Source organism: Dermatophagoides farinae, chromosome 7, assembly GCF_024713945.1.
Source record: "Dermatophagoides farinae isolate YC_2012a chromosome 7, ASM2471394v1, whole genome shotgun sequence".
NCBI lineage: Eukaryota > Metazoa > Arthropoda > Arachnida > Sarcoptiformes > Pyroglyphidae > Dermatophagoides > Dermatophagoides farinae.
The window spans coordinates 217950-235241 of record NC_134683.1 but is presented as its reverse complement, the minus strand read 5'-3'; the positions used below and the strand labels follow the sequence as shown (position 1 = coordinate 235241).

The window sequence follows — 17292 nt, the reverse complement described above, 5'->3', positions numbered from 1 at the left end:
GCATATTCAACAACGAAAAAAAAATCGAAAACATTCAAGTGTGTGTGTGTGTGTGGTGAAATACGGTGGGAATTTATGCATGCATTCCAAATGGAACAGGCCGAATAGAATCCATGAATTTTTTTGTTCAACACACCATCAAAGTTCCATCTGTCATAATTCAAATAAATACAAGAAGCGATTTATTGTTGTTTTTTTTGTATTTCTGGTTCTGGATTCTGTTTGTGTGTGTGTCTCACCACCATAATGATAGTGCCTGTGTATTTGTGAAAAAAAGCTAATGGAATCAATGTTGATGATGGTACACAATGAGCAAACAAAAAACATTGGGAAATTTTTCCATAACCAAGAAAAAAAAACATCGTGACAAAATGTTTTGTCCATATCATCACATTTTGTTTAAAACAAGCAAACAACTATACGGTGGTGTGACAAAACCGTTTGGGATTCGATTCAAAGATTCAAAGACCAAAAAAAAGACAAAACAAACTAGCATATGTTTTTGTTTTGTTGAAAAATTCAAATTAACTTTTTTTCTGAAAAAAAATCTAGCAGTCCGGTCATGTGTATTCTGTAATTACTGCATATTCAAATCACAATAATCATTGAAATGATTATTATGTCATTTATGAATGGCCACAATAAAAAAAAACTTTTGATGATGATGGACACACACAGTTGCAGATGATTTTCAATTTTTTTTGGAACATAATTTTCAAGTGTGCTCTGTGACATTATTGTTTTGGAGATATTAATAGAAAATGGAAATTTTAAAAATTGTGACATTTCATTCGCCATTTGTTTCTCCACCATTGCACACAATTGAGAAAAAAGTACAGTTAATATTAAAAAAATGGAAATCACACACACACACATCACGGGCCATGAATTTCCGTGTGTGTGTGTGGTGCCAAAATATATGAATCGTTCCCAATTGTGTTTGCAATGAGCAAAAAAGTGTAGAAATTACGAAACCTTCATCATCATCGTTTTCGCGATGATGATAATAGTTGCTAATTACAAGAAATGAAGAGAGAAAAATCTCAGGCAATGACAGATGCCGTATACGTTTTGAGTTGTGTAAATGTAATGTTTAACGCAAACAAAAAGTTTTTTTTTTACTTTCATCGTTACAACATAAGAATCATCATATGCAGTCCCAGACATGCATAGAAATGGAAATTTGAATGAAAATGAAGGAAATGTGAATGTCGGCTTCATCTCAATGCATTTTTGCATATTATAAATTCACACAATTTTCATTGATTATATTGACAGGTTTTTGATATTTAGATTTATTCATTAATTCAATTAAATAAACTATTCATATTTTTATGCTTTTACGTTTGTTTCTCTCATTATTAAACATGATGATCTAGTTTCCATATTTTGATTTCGCAAAAAAATACATTGGAAATACTTATTGAGTGAACAAATTACAAATTCGATTACATCATCATTAAACAGCTTTTTTTACACACAAATTTTACATTGATTGGCTGAGTGAAAAGGATGTACCTATTAGAGATTTAATTTTTTTTTGTCATAAAAATCACAGCAAAAAAAAGAGACCTCCACCAAGCCAATTTTCTACTGCGGTATGTGGCTAGTTGGTTGATTGAATTGAAAATTTTTTTTTGATTTCGAAAAAATCATTTTGTCAAATTAAGCCAATTATATGTCATCGAAAATGGAATGGAAACGCATTTTTTTCTGAATGACCGATTCTAAATGGCAAAAAAAAGTTTCACTTTTCAAAAATCCAAATCCAACCATAGACAGACATACAGAACAGTTTAGTTCAAACAAAATCAACCGCGTACCAACCCAGAGTTTGGTTTATCTTTTAATTAGCTTTTTTCCTCTCTATTTCACATTATATGTAGCAAAAAAAAATTCGATTTCTCTGTCTGTATTCAACGATTTAATCGGTGAATGTAGTTGTTGTTGTTGTTGTTGTTATTATTGTGCCAGACACGAAAAAAAAGCAAAGCCAACTTTGAGTTTTCAACTAGAAAAATGATATGCATTGTGTTGTCCACATGTTTTCGAATTGAGAATGAATTGATGTTGCATTATTACTGCTAGTATTGTCATTGTGTCATCATCATTTTGCCTATTTGAATCAAGAAATTGCATTTTTTTCTTTATTCTCTCGATTCGATTCTTCGATTCATTTATTCTCAATGGTTAGTCATCGTCGTCGTTGTTGTTGTTGTTGTTATTGTTATTATTGTCGTTGGATTCTCTGTGTGTTTCGGGTCACCAATTATCAAATGTTCAGGAAGAACTACTCACTAATTGCTACAACTGAAAGAATCACCAATGGAGAAAAAAAGATAAAACAGGAATATAGAAGAAAAAACCCAATATTCATCTTTCTCTCATTCTGTTTGAAAATAAAGCAGTATAGAGACTATAAATACTTGCAATACGAATTCTGTGCATCTTCTTTATTCTGTTTGTTAGGTTGCAATGAAAAAAAACTAACCATTAATAATCGAACAAGAGAAATACAACCAAACGAAAAATCTTGATTGTCTAACATCTTCATTGGTCCTGTGTATGTGTGTGTCTCATGTCATCTCAAAATACCGGAAATTCAGTTTCAACTATCCGAATATTTTTTTCGCTTCTCTTTTACAGTTGTTGGACAGTTTTCTCTCCAAATGTTAACTGTATGATTTGACTTACAATTTTTTTTCTTTCTATTCGGAATTTACCCGAATTTCTATTTCAAGTCTTTTTTTTTCTTTCTTTCACCAAAAAAAAGAAAGAAATTGAGCTATGAAAAAAAGGAAGTAAGAAAAACGAAGCCGAATATTTATACAACAACAGTGCAGTGCCGAAAATGCTGGTTGACTTTTTTTTTCTTCTTGAAAATGATAACGACAACCAACCAAATAACCAACAAGCAAATGCAATGTAATGCTAGGCCGGAAAAAAAAAGTTTAGCCATGCGAATCTCATACTCGAGATTTCTGTTTTTTTTTCTTCCCTTTTTTTCAAGTCTTATTTTCTTGGACACTCTGTGTGTGTGTGAATTACTGTAGTGAGTAAACTGAGGAGAAAAAGTTTCTTGTACAAAATTCCTATTGTCATCGGTTGTTGTTTTCAATGGGGGGGGGAAAAAAAGAATGAAAAAACGCCAAATAAATTCAAATAAAAATATGAGTTTGCAAAACATACACACATGAATCAAAAAAAAAAAAAAAAAAAAATTTCTCTCTCTCGACTAATTTTAAATGATGATCCAAATTTATTCTCTGCTTTGACTACTAGATATTGGAAAAATTTTCCATAATCAGAAAAAGAATCTGAAAAATCTCAAACAATCTCTTTTTGAGTGAGATTTTTTTTTCTCGCTTCATTACTATTATTAAAAATAGTGAAAAGTGATTCGCTCTCATCGACAACAACAACAATATTGTCGCCTCTATATATATTGAATGGTTGAATGAATGGAACAAATTATTGTTGTCAAGCAAGTAAGCAGAAAAAAATAAGAAAAAAAAGATGCAACAACAACGAACGAAAACATGAAATGGTTGTATATTGAACATCACCAAGCAAGCATCATCATCAAGAATAAAAGAAATTAATTGATAATCGATAAGTATCGTACACACTCATTCAACTCTTGAATCAAAATCTTTTCTCTACTTCACTACACTAAACATGCACACACACACACACACACACACGTAGTACTATAGTCTCACACTGAACTTCAGCTGCTTGTTCATCGGGATTTTCCCAATGAACAAAAAAGAAATTTTCTCTATTCAAGATTCTCCTTGATTCACAAGAAAAAGAGAATTTGTTCGTTTACAAATCATCATTCAATATATAGATAAAAAAGCTTTCATTACCGCGTAATTGTTCCCTTTCATAATTGTGTACAGAAAGTTCAATTAGCCCGAAAATTTTCTTTTCACTCTTTTTTTCCTTTTTTTTCATTTTGATTTGACACATGAACAAAGTGAGTGAGTGTGTCTCGAGAAAAAGATTCAAACATCTGAAAAAATGAGCAAACCAATTGAATGGCGAAGAGATGGGCGAATTCTCGGTTTTTTTCACCTGCCGGCACATGTTTTTTTTTGTTTCGATCAATCGATTGTTCAATGAATGTAGGATGTTACAACAATATAAGGTTATTGTTGTTGTCGTTGTTATTTTAATGGAGTTGAGTCCATTTGGATTTGCTAGATATTCAATCGATTTTTTTTTTGGATCTCGGTTCATCATATTCGTCGTTATTTGGATCGATTTTGTTGTTGTTGTCATTTCATTATCAGTTTGTTATCGATAGTCACAGATGATTTTAAACATTGTTGCAAAATGGAAAAAAATCAAAGTTGGAAACCTAAATGACCTACCAACACTACTTATTTCAGTTTATTGATGGAAAAATACAAACTTTTTTTTCTTTTCTCGCATAACAATATTTGTGGAAAACACACATATATATGGTAATCATAATCAAATGAATATAAAAATGGAAAGAAATACTTTCTCGCTGATGAGCTAGGAAAAGGAAATGAAACTTGCTATCAAGTAAATGATGATGATAATGATCATAAATTTGTTCTGCAACACAAAAGGCGGTGTCTTTTCATCAATTTGTCGATTTTTTTGTGATTCTCGTCGTGATCAGCATTATTGTTGTTGTTGCTGTGTTGCAGTGTTGTTTTCGATTATCGAATGAACCAAAGCAATTTTCTTTCTTTTGATCAATCAATAAACAAATATAACGGTAAAAGCCATATATCTATGGTCTATGGTCTTTCATTGTTTGTTTGTATAATGCCACCATTTATTTTTCATTTTCGTTGGCCATCACAGCTACAACCAACCGTTACTACTACCACGACGACGACGTTCTTCATCATAATAATCGAAATTGTAATCATATATGTGATGAATTTCGTTGAGGGTAAGTAAATAAACGACCAATAATATTTCTGGATCCACTAACCATAAACACGAAAAATGGCCAGTTTTATCAAAACACACAATGATATGTATACATTTGACATTTAACCTAAACATGTGTGTGTGTGTCTGTTTATTTATTTTGTATTTTGGTGTATCTAAATCAATAAATGAATTTGCAAGGCAATGAATGTGAATGATTGAATCACCAAATGATGACGTCAATCATCGTCGTTATTGGGTAACAAATAAATATTTTGTAATGATATGTGTGAATGGCACACATACACACACACACACACACACACAGTGATAATAATATTTTTTTTCATAACAAAACTACGAATAAACTTCATAGGTTTTTCTATATCTGGTGGTGGTATACCAGAAAAATAAAATCAAAAAAACATTCGGCCTATTGAGTTTTGAGTTTTTTTTTCATTCTGCACTTTTACACACAAATATCTAATATCTATCTAGCAACACTTTTTGACTTGTGAATCAAACAAACAAAAACACACAAACGATAAGAAAAGAAACTTTACAATTAACTTAGGCACATGTATTCTTCCAGTGTTGAAATCTCAATTTTTCGCCTTTTCGAACACACACACACACGAAAAAACAGTTTGTGAATGGTCATCATAAGTCAGTGATGATGATGATGATGATGATGATGATATATAATGATGGACCATACACGATCCAAAAGCACAGACCATCATCATCAACATTGGGAATTGTTTCCATTCCAAAACATAACACACACATGAACACCAAATCGAAAAAATGATTCGGTTGGATAGAGTAAGGAAAGAGCATCCATTTTTTGTTCAGTGTGTTGTTGTGTATGGGTGGAGGATGGGTGGTGGTTGGATGACGATATCATTATCATCATAATCATTCTCGCCTTTAGTGTGCTTGAATGATTCTTTCGTTCATTCATTCATTCATTCAATTCAATTCTTTGACAAAGTGACAAAATTCTTATTCACTCTTTGTTGCTGCTGCCCTACTTAAAAAACAGAAAAATTCTTTCTTGAAAAAAAAGAAAAGAGAAAAAAACTTGAATTTTTTTTTCGTCTTTCGTCTTGTGTCCATTCTATTCTTTTTGTGTGTGTGAATGGAAATGAATTGGCTCATTTTTGATTTTTCTTTTTTTTCACAAAAATATTCAACTTTAACTAACGAGCGGAGGCTACATTTTTTAACATCACAACGTTTCTCGTTTTCGCTGTCGTTTAGTTTATAGTTTACTTTCGTTCATTTCAATAAAAAAGATTCAAACATTCCCACACACAAACACACACACACACACACATTGAAATGTGGAATAAACTTTCTTTTAGTATTCAAGAAAGAAAAAATGAAGAAAAATCGATTTTTACAACGAATAACAACAACACTCGAGGATAAGTGAAAAACGAACCCAGCAACAGAATGATGACCATTTGACCAACCAGAAAAAAAACTAAACTAAACACTAAAGTAAAATAAAATGGGAAAAATAACGAGGCGGTTAGTTTAGTTTGGTTTGTTATTTTTTCTTGTTCAGTTCAGTTTGTTCAAGAAGGAAAAAAAACTTTTTCGACTTTTTCTAGTCGATAATATCCAAACAGAAAAAAACCTCAAATGGCCAAAAATTCTACGACCAAATAAAAAAAAACGGTAAAAGGATGAAAAACCAAACCGAAATCGAAACAAAAAAAACATTTGGGTCCAAAACGACAACGACGACAAGTTGGAAAAAATTCCTTCGGTTGTCATTTTAAGTCATCGACGATTCACATCAAATGAATAGTTCGTGTATGTTTTTTTTCTCGTTTTTGTTTTCGAATTCAATTAGTGTGTGGCTCCGGAACGAACAAAACCCTTATACGCCCGTTTTTTTTTTTTTTTGTTTAGTTTTCATTTTCGTTTTCAACTTGTTCATCTTGTTCATGTTGTTGTTGCTGGTGGATTTCGTATATTCGTATTTCAAACATCTGAAACTGATGAAAAAACAACATACAGAACTTTTTGTTGTTGTTTTCCGCAGTCCAAGTTAAATTGATTGTGTCCACTTTCTTTTTTCTTTTGTTTCGCCTATTTTTTGCTTCTATATTCACGAATTTCATTTTCCTGGCTACACTAACCATTTTTTAGTCATTCTGGTCATCACTTTAGTATGTTTTGGTATTCTTAAGTCGTCTAAATTCTTCTTTCGGTTCTCTGTGTATATTTTTCGGGCGCGATGATGATTAATTCCTGTATGTGTGTGTGTGTAGTTTGAACGTTTTGGAATGTTTTTTTCCATAGCATCCAGTAGATTTTCTTTTTGTTTCGGGTTCATCATACAATATTCTTTCTCTACAATTCGTACAATTGTCGTCGTCTTTGTCGATGAGTTGAATTTATTTATTTTTTTCCTCCTTTTTTTATTTCGCCTTTCATTTTAGTCCCAGAAGGCCGGTACATGCACTTATATGGAATGATAAATATACAAAAATTGTGAACTGAATCTTTTTGTGCAGATCCACCAAATGACCAATTGACCGAAAATGAAAAAGAAAACGACGACGACGACGACGACAACAACAAAAAACAACAGCAACGTCGAATTGAATGTTCGTTTTCCCAACAAAAAAAAAGAAAAAGAAACGTGATTATTTTATTGATTCTCATGATTCTGATGACGATAATGGCCAGCACAAAAAAAACCGATAACAAATGTGAAACAATTTTTTGTTTGTTTTTCTCAAACATTTGTTTGGCCAATAATCATCGATTATTATTATGAGAATGAATACATTCATAAATAACAGTAAATGAAATGAAATTAAAAAAAAATGAAACACATCCACTTTAATAATTCCAACACTCGTTTACACATGATGAACACTTTAATGGTTCCATTGAATCGAATCAATTTCATTACAAGCACAGAGTTTAAAAAACGAACCAATGATCCACTTATACCCATTCACACACACACACACACACACACACACACACACACACGGCAAGGATCCAAAGATTGATGGAAAACTCGTTATTGTTACTAACTAACAAACTAATGTTTACCGATCATCATCATCATCAAGGCCATACCATAATAATCAATACACACACACTAATGTTAACGTTTCATATATGGCCAATCATTAAAATATTGAGTGTTGGAGAAGAAAAAACTTTTTTTAGAATCTCAAAATGATGATTATGAGCAATGGGGGTGTGTGTATGATCATTGCAAATGTGTGAAAGAGAAAAGAAGAAACGAAAGAAAATACGGTGGTGGTGATTGATTAATCGCATAAGTCAATTTATAATAGCCATACGCGTGGTAAATAATTAATTGTTGAAACCCAAAAAAAGCAGAGAAGAGGAAGAAGTAATAATAATAAGTAATCGACAGTTTCGATTTTTCGCTCAATCCCCATTATAGTCGTCATTTCAACACTTGTGTGTGTGTGTGTGTGTGTTTACTTATTTACTTACTTAGTGATGATGATGATGATGACCCAAATGAATAATGTGAAACAAAAGAAGGAAAAAAACTTATGGGCCAGACCTGAGGATGGGTAACCAACCAAGGGCCAATATTTTTTTGTCCATAATAAAAAAATATTGCCACTAAGACTTTCTCATCATCTCATTGTGTGATGTGATGATCCAAGCAAGTAAAACTTTTTGGTTGAAATAAATAATAAGTATTTGTGGAAAGATTTCCGGAAGGCAGAAAAAAATTGCTTGCTTTCGGTAAACTTTCGGACGGTTAGATTTAATTCGTTGTCTTTAAGAAGAAGAATTGTTATTGGATTTCATCATCATCATCAACAGTGAATGACTTGAGTTTTATTTTGAAAATTTTTTGCTTCACTTTTTTTTATTGTTGTCTTATCTTATAATCTTTGTTTTGAGAGATTTTTTTTTTCGTTGAAAAAAGTTCATTCATTTCATCACATCAATTTGATGTTTATGGAACAAAAAAAAATATAAAGAATCTTGATATTACAGAATAACAATAGAACCATTTTCTATTGAAAAATTGAAAAAAAAACACCACTTTATCATCCAGAGGTTATATTAGACTAAAAATTTATTGAATGAATCTCTCTCTCTCTCTCTTGCAGATTGAATCATCGAATAAAATGGCCATCAAAATAAAGGTAAGAAAAATGAATAAAATGCTTTTTTGGGTGTGTGTGTGTGGAAGATGCAAAATTTATCTTCCGGCTAATATCGTATGGATATCAATTTTCAGATCAAAAAAAATAGTCAGACCTTTTTCTTTTTCAAGCACGAGAAAGGATAAAAAATTGCAATCCATTTCGTAGAAAAAATGAATTGAAAACTTTTTTTTTCTCTCAATGATTACACTACATCACCGTTATCGATATGCTATGCCATGTAGCAAGCCAGCAACAATCAAGGAAGAATTTTTTCAATCTAAATTCAAATTTATTTTTTCATCATCACAAGATTGTTGTCGAGATTGATTTTTTTCCAATTGATCGCGTTTGATTGATGCCGCTACATTGTATAACAATAATGGTGTTTGACATTGTCACATCGTTACCAATGACACATTTTATGAATATAAAAAAAAACGAAAAAAAAAAATTTCATTTTTATCACCCTTTTTCGCGATGGGCGTAAACACACACAATGAGTTCAACCCGAGAAAGATGATAATGGAAAAAAATTTAATAAATATTTTTCATTTCGAAAAACAAAAACAAAAACAAAAAACCCAACTCACTGCTCTACTGTCACAACATTTGTTTTTCTTTCTGTTTAGTCAACACCGATAACAGAGTGGATCGATTAAACCAGTGTGTGTGTGTGTATGTGACATTTATTCATTCATTCATTTATAATCAGGGTCATATGCAAAAATATGTTGTGTGTGTGTGTGGTGTGTTGAAAATTATCATTTGTGTGATGAATTTTGTTGCTATGATGATAATATTTTTCACACAGCGTTTTAGGATTATTACACACTGGTGATCGATTTCACATCACATCAAAACGATGACACATTTGATGTCTTTCTTTCTCTCCATTGGTATGTGTATTAGTTTTTTTTTGACATGAATTTTATTTTTCAAAAATCGATTTCTTTTCATTAGAAAATGTATTCATTTCAAAAAGTCTCAAACACAACAATGAAAACAGAAAATGAAAATGATGTAAACTACAACCAGAAAAAAAATCTGTCTGAAACAGGCAACGACGAAAAAGAAGCCATAAAGGTCCCCACAAACTGAAATTCCTTTTCTCCTATTCCATTCACTGGCATTCAATTTCATTTTCGATTCAATTCATTCCATTTCATTTCATTTCATTTTTACTGGCATTGGTCACAACCATTATTGTTCCATGGGTAGAATGGCCATTTTTTCTCGGTTATTGGAACAATAATAACAAGAATGAAACAAGAAAGTATCAAAGTTTAATTTGAAATTTGATTTTTTTGTTGTTTCGAAAAAATGTAAAATTTGAAATTTGATTCCTGAATCAACAACACCAAACAAAAGGCATCGATATCGGCACACACATGAATTTAAAATTGGCAACAATACAACGACGACGACGACGACGATGATGATGATGAAAAAACCACAACCACACAATGGACAGGGAGAAAAAACTTTTCAGAAAAGAAAACGGAAATTTATCAGGAAAACTTTTTTTGCATTTCAATTCTCTTGGTTGTTTCCATGAACAAAAAAAAGCTGCTCAAAAAGAAAAATATGTTCAACGTCGTCATATTCTGCTTGTAGACAATGTGTTAAAATAATGAAAACGACGGAAGAAATGAAAAAGCAAAAACAAAAACAAAAACAAAACAATGGAATCATGATTTCATCAATTTAATCACGAATAATTCTCAGAATGAGAAAATACACGAATATGGAACGATCGAAAATGAAAAAATTTTTCGTTCATTTTTTTTCTCGCCATTTTTTGTTTTTCGTCGATGATGATCTAAAAAATGGATGCCAAAAGCCCTTTATAGACCATATTCTTACTGTTTTCGGCACACATATCTTGTCATCATTATCGAGGTTCCGACGTTTTTTTTCATTCTTCAATTCGACGCCAAAAGAATAAAGAGAAAGAAGAAAAAAACAAAAATTCTCATTCACATTATCCACTTTCTCTGTAGTTTATTTCAAAATCTGAACCATTAAAAATGTTCCACAAAAAAAGGAATGTGTTAAAAAAATCTTGTCTCTAGCTTGTGTGATCGACTAAAATAGAAACCAGAAATCTAAATCTTTTGGAAACGAAGAGATTAAAATTTCATCAATTTTCCAAAATCGAAAACACTACTAATGCGCCAAATAAAGGTTCCAACAGAGTGTGAGTTGCAGTAAAACAAACTTCATCAAAACACATATATGAAGATCTATCAAATGAATTGAATCGATCATCATCATTGATGTGCACTAGAATAGAAAAAAATTTTCTTTGCAACAAGCAAAACTGAATCAATGTTGTCCATGATATAATGGTGTAAATATTGAAATATTGAATAAATAGATTTGATGTAAGCAAGATGCACACACCAATCCAATTGTGGCCTTGGTTCAATCGACGAATGGAAAATGGAAAATCCTATGGTTCAGAAGCAAAGAGAAAAAGATTTCAATATTGAAAGATCTGCGTGTGTGTGCGATGCTTTAGGCTTTTCACTGATTTGCCTATTTGATATTTTAAGGGAATTTTTTTCTTTTCTTTAAAACTTTCTTTCCGACGAATTTTTTTTTTGGTTCAATCAGGTTCGGGTGATCATTTCTGGTTTTCAAAACTGTGTGGCTTAGTTTAAAACGGTCGGTTTTTTTGGTTTAGTTTTCTGGTCGATCCATATGGTTTTTTATATTTCGATTGGGTTTATGTATATCATGTGTCTGTCGGCGTTTTTTTTTCAATTTTTCATGCTAACGGGCAAAAAAAGACAAGATTTTCGTTTCAGAATTCACGGCTACACGAAACAGAATAAGCACATCATCGGTTTTTTTGGTTTGAAATCGATTTCTCTATATTTCTCTCTTTTCTGTTTGTTCCTTCGATCCATCCATGTATATTATTATTAAGTTGTTCGCTTTTTGAATTTATTGTCTTCGGAGAAAATGGTTTCAATTTCGTGTTTCAATCATGGCAATGATCGAATCGAATCGAATCAAATCAAAAGGGTTCACTGGTTGAAATGAAATTTCCATTTATATTATCTTAAATCAAATTCAAAATCGAATCTCGGAATCGATTGGAAAGAAATATTTTCCAGAACGAAAATTCACCGATTACAAATTGATGAATGACGCACACGCTCAGTCAATGTTATAATTACAAATAGTTGTCCAATTCGATCATTCTGTTTGTGTGTGTGAGTGTGTGATTGGATCGTAGTCGGAAAAATACAACGATGACGATTTGAAACATTAAAACTTTTTCATAAAAAAAGGGTTAATAAAACACGTTCACATATGATTATTATCATCATCATTGAGTGATATTATCATTATTGTGGAGAAAAAGTTTTTCAACACTCTATATACCTTTTTCCGACAACGAAAAAAACTTGTTCATCATTATCATCATGATTATGATTCATAACGAAACGCGGTTATTATTTTTGGGCACTAAACTGGCCCATCATTTCCCCTATTTGTTCGAAAACTATGTTTTGAGCCCAATCTTTTTGGAACGGCAACAGAATGGAGAAAGGGAAAAATTTGGAATGAAAAAAAAAATTTTTTTGCGACGATCCAGGAACAGAAAAAACTTTGAAGGAATTATTATAATGATTAACGCCCGAAACGAAATGAAATGAAAAAATTCACGGATTTTGATAACTTTTCAAATACAAATAGCTGTAATGCGTGTGTTGCATCCATGATGATGATTAACATCTTAATGGGCTTATCGACAACCACCATTTTTTTTTTGGTGGCCGATTAATAAATATTTGGTGACATCTAAATTTCCTCTATTCTCTTGTGACTTTTGTGTGTCTCACATAACAAAAACATCTTTATTATGATTCACAAACATTGACTTTTGGCTCCATTCAAAAGTTCAAAAGTGTTTTGGTTGAAAAAAAACGACAACGACAACAACAATAAAAAAAAATGGATGCAGCCTATTGATGCCAAAGATTTTTGTTGTTGTTGAAAAGGAATTTCATTCATATGATGCCAAGACAAAAAAACTGGATCATTGTCCCGAATAAAGGGTTATCTTTTTAGTATTTTTTGTTATGAGAATGATGATTTGACAAAATAAAAAAAAAGATTCTGAAAGAAAACAAAACAAACGATAATAGAACAATGGTGGAAGAACAATTTTTGGTGGCATTGCTATTTTCTATTAAGGTCCTGTTCAAACATTCTGTTTTGATGATTATTGTTTGTTGTCATCATTTTGTCAATGGTTTTTTGTACGAAAAAAAAATTTTTCAATATCCGGAATATTTGGATTTGAAATTTTGAATGTGTGTGTGTGTGTGTGTGAAGTTACGGGAAAAAATTACTCGGAAATAAACGAAAAAAATGGTGAACTTACTTTTCGTGGGATGATGAGTTTTCTGGTTTGAATTTCCGTTTGTTTATTTTTTTTGGGTTCCAAACGAATAATTGTGCACACAAACACACACTAAAATAAATACACAGAAACACCGAAAAAATGAATTGAGAAGCACACTGAACAGTAAAAACACATACACACAAACACTTGAATCAATAATCGATAAATGGAGAATTGAAATAACCGATAATTGATTATTATCAACCATAAACCACGGTAAACAGAACATGAAATTTTTTTTTGGTCAAATTGTTGTTGTTGCTTGGGTTCAATTAGTTCAGGAAACAGGAAAACAGACAAAATTCAGATCCAACTGATGATGAACAAACACACACGCACACAAAACACAAATAAATTGCACGAAAAAAAATCACAGAACCAAATGATGAGAGAAGAAAAAAAATATTTACACAAAACACACTCAAGCTCACAAATCAATGATGGTGATAATGATTAATTGATTCGTTAATCATGTGAAATCAATGCACAAACACAAAAAGTGAGAAATTTTCTGATCACCTCCACAATTCGATAATGATAATGATGATGATTGAATAATGAATGAAGTTGATGATGGCAGTGATGATGAATATAACACCGAAACAATAATAATTCACACGTAGACACACAGATACAGGTTTTGTTGGGTTCTCTATAGGTACATCATCATGTTAAGTGATGATTATTGATGAAATTATCTGATAATAACAACAAAAACGTGGGCGACGATACGAAGACTAATGTGATTATGTGATGTTTACCAAACAAAAATAATTGAATTATTCACAACACATATGATAACGATGATGATGGTGATGATGATAAAAGGGTTAAATTGCCCGTTATATAATATAAATCATAAGGCGATTTTGTTTCTCTTGATTCATTTTGATTATTACGGATTCTCAGGACGAATTTTTATTATTGTGGTTATTGTTGTTGTGTGATAATCATCATCATCATCATCATCACACCGGTTAATGTTGATGTGTGGACCATAATATAGTCAAACGGGTATTGTAACACAGAAATGTTGGATAAATAGCACCTAAAAAACGAGAAAATGAAAATTTTTCCTTTTAAAAAAATCAGCCAAAAATTCAATTCATTCAAACAAATTCTGAAATCTCACTGAATCAATCTGGTCAATTTTTAAGTAAAAGAATTCGTTTTTCTAAAAAAAAATTCAGGAATTTTTGATCCCAATCAATTTCGAACGTTCTCATTTTTTAATAAAAATAATTGTACACGCACACATATTTTTGTTCCAGGAACAAACCAATGAACGATTTTGAAAAAGTTTTTTCTTTGATTTTGATTTGATTTGTTCGAGTTTTTTTTCTCGTTTTCAAACTACGAAGACGACGACAACGACGACAAAAAGATGAGAAAGTTTCTACATTTCTTTTCTTTTTTACAGGATTATTAAGAAGAGCAGTTTTTCTCTTTTATATTTCAAGAATCGCATCGTTCATCAAAATGAAAGGATTGATTTTTTTTCGAAAAAAACGGGAATTATTTGAATGAAATTTTTTTCTCATCATGATTGTGTTGATCAGAAGAAAGAATAATGGGCGAATAATGGGCGGATCACAAGAATTTTTGTAAGGTAAACAAGAAATTTGAATTTTTCGTTTTTCATTCAACAGTCAAAAAACAATTTTTTGCACCATAATTTTGTACGACGATAATAAGATTCATATGAGTGGGTGATGTTGTGATGCTGATTTGTTTAATTGTCGGTGTTCGTTGATTTAAGGTTTTTTCACCGAAAACAGAAACCAAACAGTTTGATAACCAATTGAATGATTGAAAAACAATTATTCAAATCCATACACCGGAATGAATGAAATGAAAATTATCACCATGAACAAAATGATGAAAATAAACAAAGAAACAAATAGACAGCAGTGAACTTTCAAGATTTCTCTGTGTATGTGTGTTTATGGGGTATCATACTCCATTCACACCGACAATAATAATAATAACAACAACAACAACAACAACTTCGTACAGACGAACAACCACACACACACATACACACACACGCACACAAAACACAGTTACCGAACCCGAAAGAATTGAGACAGTTTTCTCTCTCTCTCTCTCTCTCTATGTGTGTGTATGTGCATGTGTGAACAACACAAACTATGAAACTATTTTCAATTCATTGCAAAAATTCTTCTATTCTCGTCTTTTTTGTTTTGTTTTTATTCTGGAAATTCTTCTACCAAAACATGTAGAATGTGTGTATGTGTATGGTAGTGGTCAACAATATTTACATAAGTGAATGTCCTAGAATCCAATGATGATGAATAGGAAGCAGTATGAATGAATGAATGAACAAGATTCTCAAAATCGATTCTGGAACCTAAGCAAGCAAAATATTGACTCCCATCAATACTACTACTATCACGAATTCGAAAAAAAATTCTCATCAAGTAGTGGCGATTGTTGTTGTTGTATCTGGAACTTTGTGTGACTGAGTTGGCGTCATCAACAACAACATCGACATGGCACATTCATCTCAATTCTGTTCCGTTCATTCGTCTGATTTGTTTCAATGAAAAAGAAAGCGAAAGAGAAAAAACGACGATGGAAGAATCATGCGCGCGTGTATCAAACTCTGAAACCAGAAAAAAACAACACAGAAAAAAATCTTCCAATTCACTTGGCTTTGGTTTGGGCTTTTTCCTTTCCCGTTGTTTTTTTCTGGATCAGTTTTTTGGCATTCTCGGTTGTTGTTGTTGTTGGCTTTGTCGGAATGTTGTGTCAGCTAAAGTGAAAGGAAATACTGCCGGGAATACAGCAGAAAAAAAACAAGAATCCATAATCAGTAGTGGTATGTGAGAACGTTATGAAAAAATAAGTTTTTTACACTACTTCCATTCAAACCTCTGTGTCTGTGAGTATTGGAATTCTTTCGGTTTCCTGGTTCATTTTTTCTTGTTCGTTCTTCTTTTTTTTTCTGGGTTTCACCATTCACATTTCACAAAATGGTTATATATTTGGTTCGACAACAACAACAACAACAATCATCATCATCACTCATTCATTCATTTATTCACTTTTACTATTGAAGCAACCAGAAACTAAACTAAACTAGTGTGTATGAGTGTGTAGTGAATCCTTTTTGCTGTGAAGAAAAAAATTGGATCACCATCATATAGATATCCATATAATGTGTGTGTGTGTGTGTGTGTGTGTGTGTGTAATGTGTATGAATTGAATTTGGATTTGAAATGACTGACTGAATGACTGAATGACTGAGTGAATGAATGAATGAATGAATTTGAATTCGAAAAAAAACAACAAAACACTATGATTGCGCATGCTCATCATTTCATCATCAAAATATTTGATAATTTTTTCTCTGTGTTGGCATTGTAATCGACCGAATAAAAGAATCTAGCATTGTTGAAAGAAAAAAGATTGAAGTAAAAAAAAAGACAACATTGAAACGCACTGATTCTGTACTGTATTGAAAGTTATTTTTTAGCGTTTATGTTGTTGTTATGTTTTCATCATCATCATCATTTTTTCTAAACTCAATGATAATAATGATGGTGGCGGTCCATGGGTAGATTCATTCACTGGAACTTATAAATCTTAAAGTTAAGCTAGCAACAAAATGAAAAAGACGGTTTTGAATTTTGTTTCAAGAATTGTGATCAGTCAACGGTGAGGAAATATATGGTGGTCAGTGGCCAAAATGATATTCATATGATTATCATTATTATGAGCACAAATATCGATTAATCCCGTTGTTTGAATATTTCCATT

The 17292-nt window shown here is 31.6% G+C and overlaps 1 protein-coding gene across 2 annotated transcripts in view; it reads right to left on the bottom strand.

Annotated features, from left to right (window-relative positions):
* The window catches only part of LOC124497220 (innexin unc-9), a 56437-nt gene extending 40837 nt beyond the window's left edge, over window positions 1-15600 (bottom strand). The window contains exons 1-2 of one of the 2 annotated variants that reach the window (XM_075732537.1): window positions 14642-15600; window positions 13489-14557 (exon numbers count right to left, since the gene is read on the bottom strand). The gene's annotated coding sequence lies outside the window, so the exon portion shown is untranslated. The remainder of the gene's footprint in view (window positions 1-13488; window positions 14558-14641) is intronic. The other variant, XM_075732536.1, reaches the window with a different exon arrangement.
* Between the last annotated feature and the right edge of the window lie 1692 nt (window positions 15601-17292).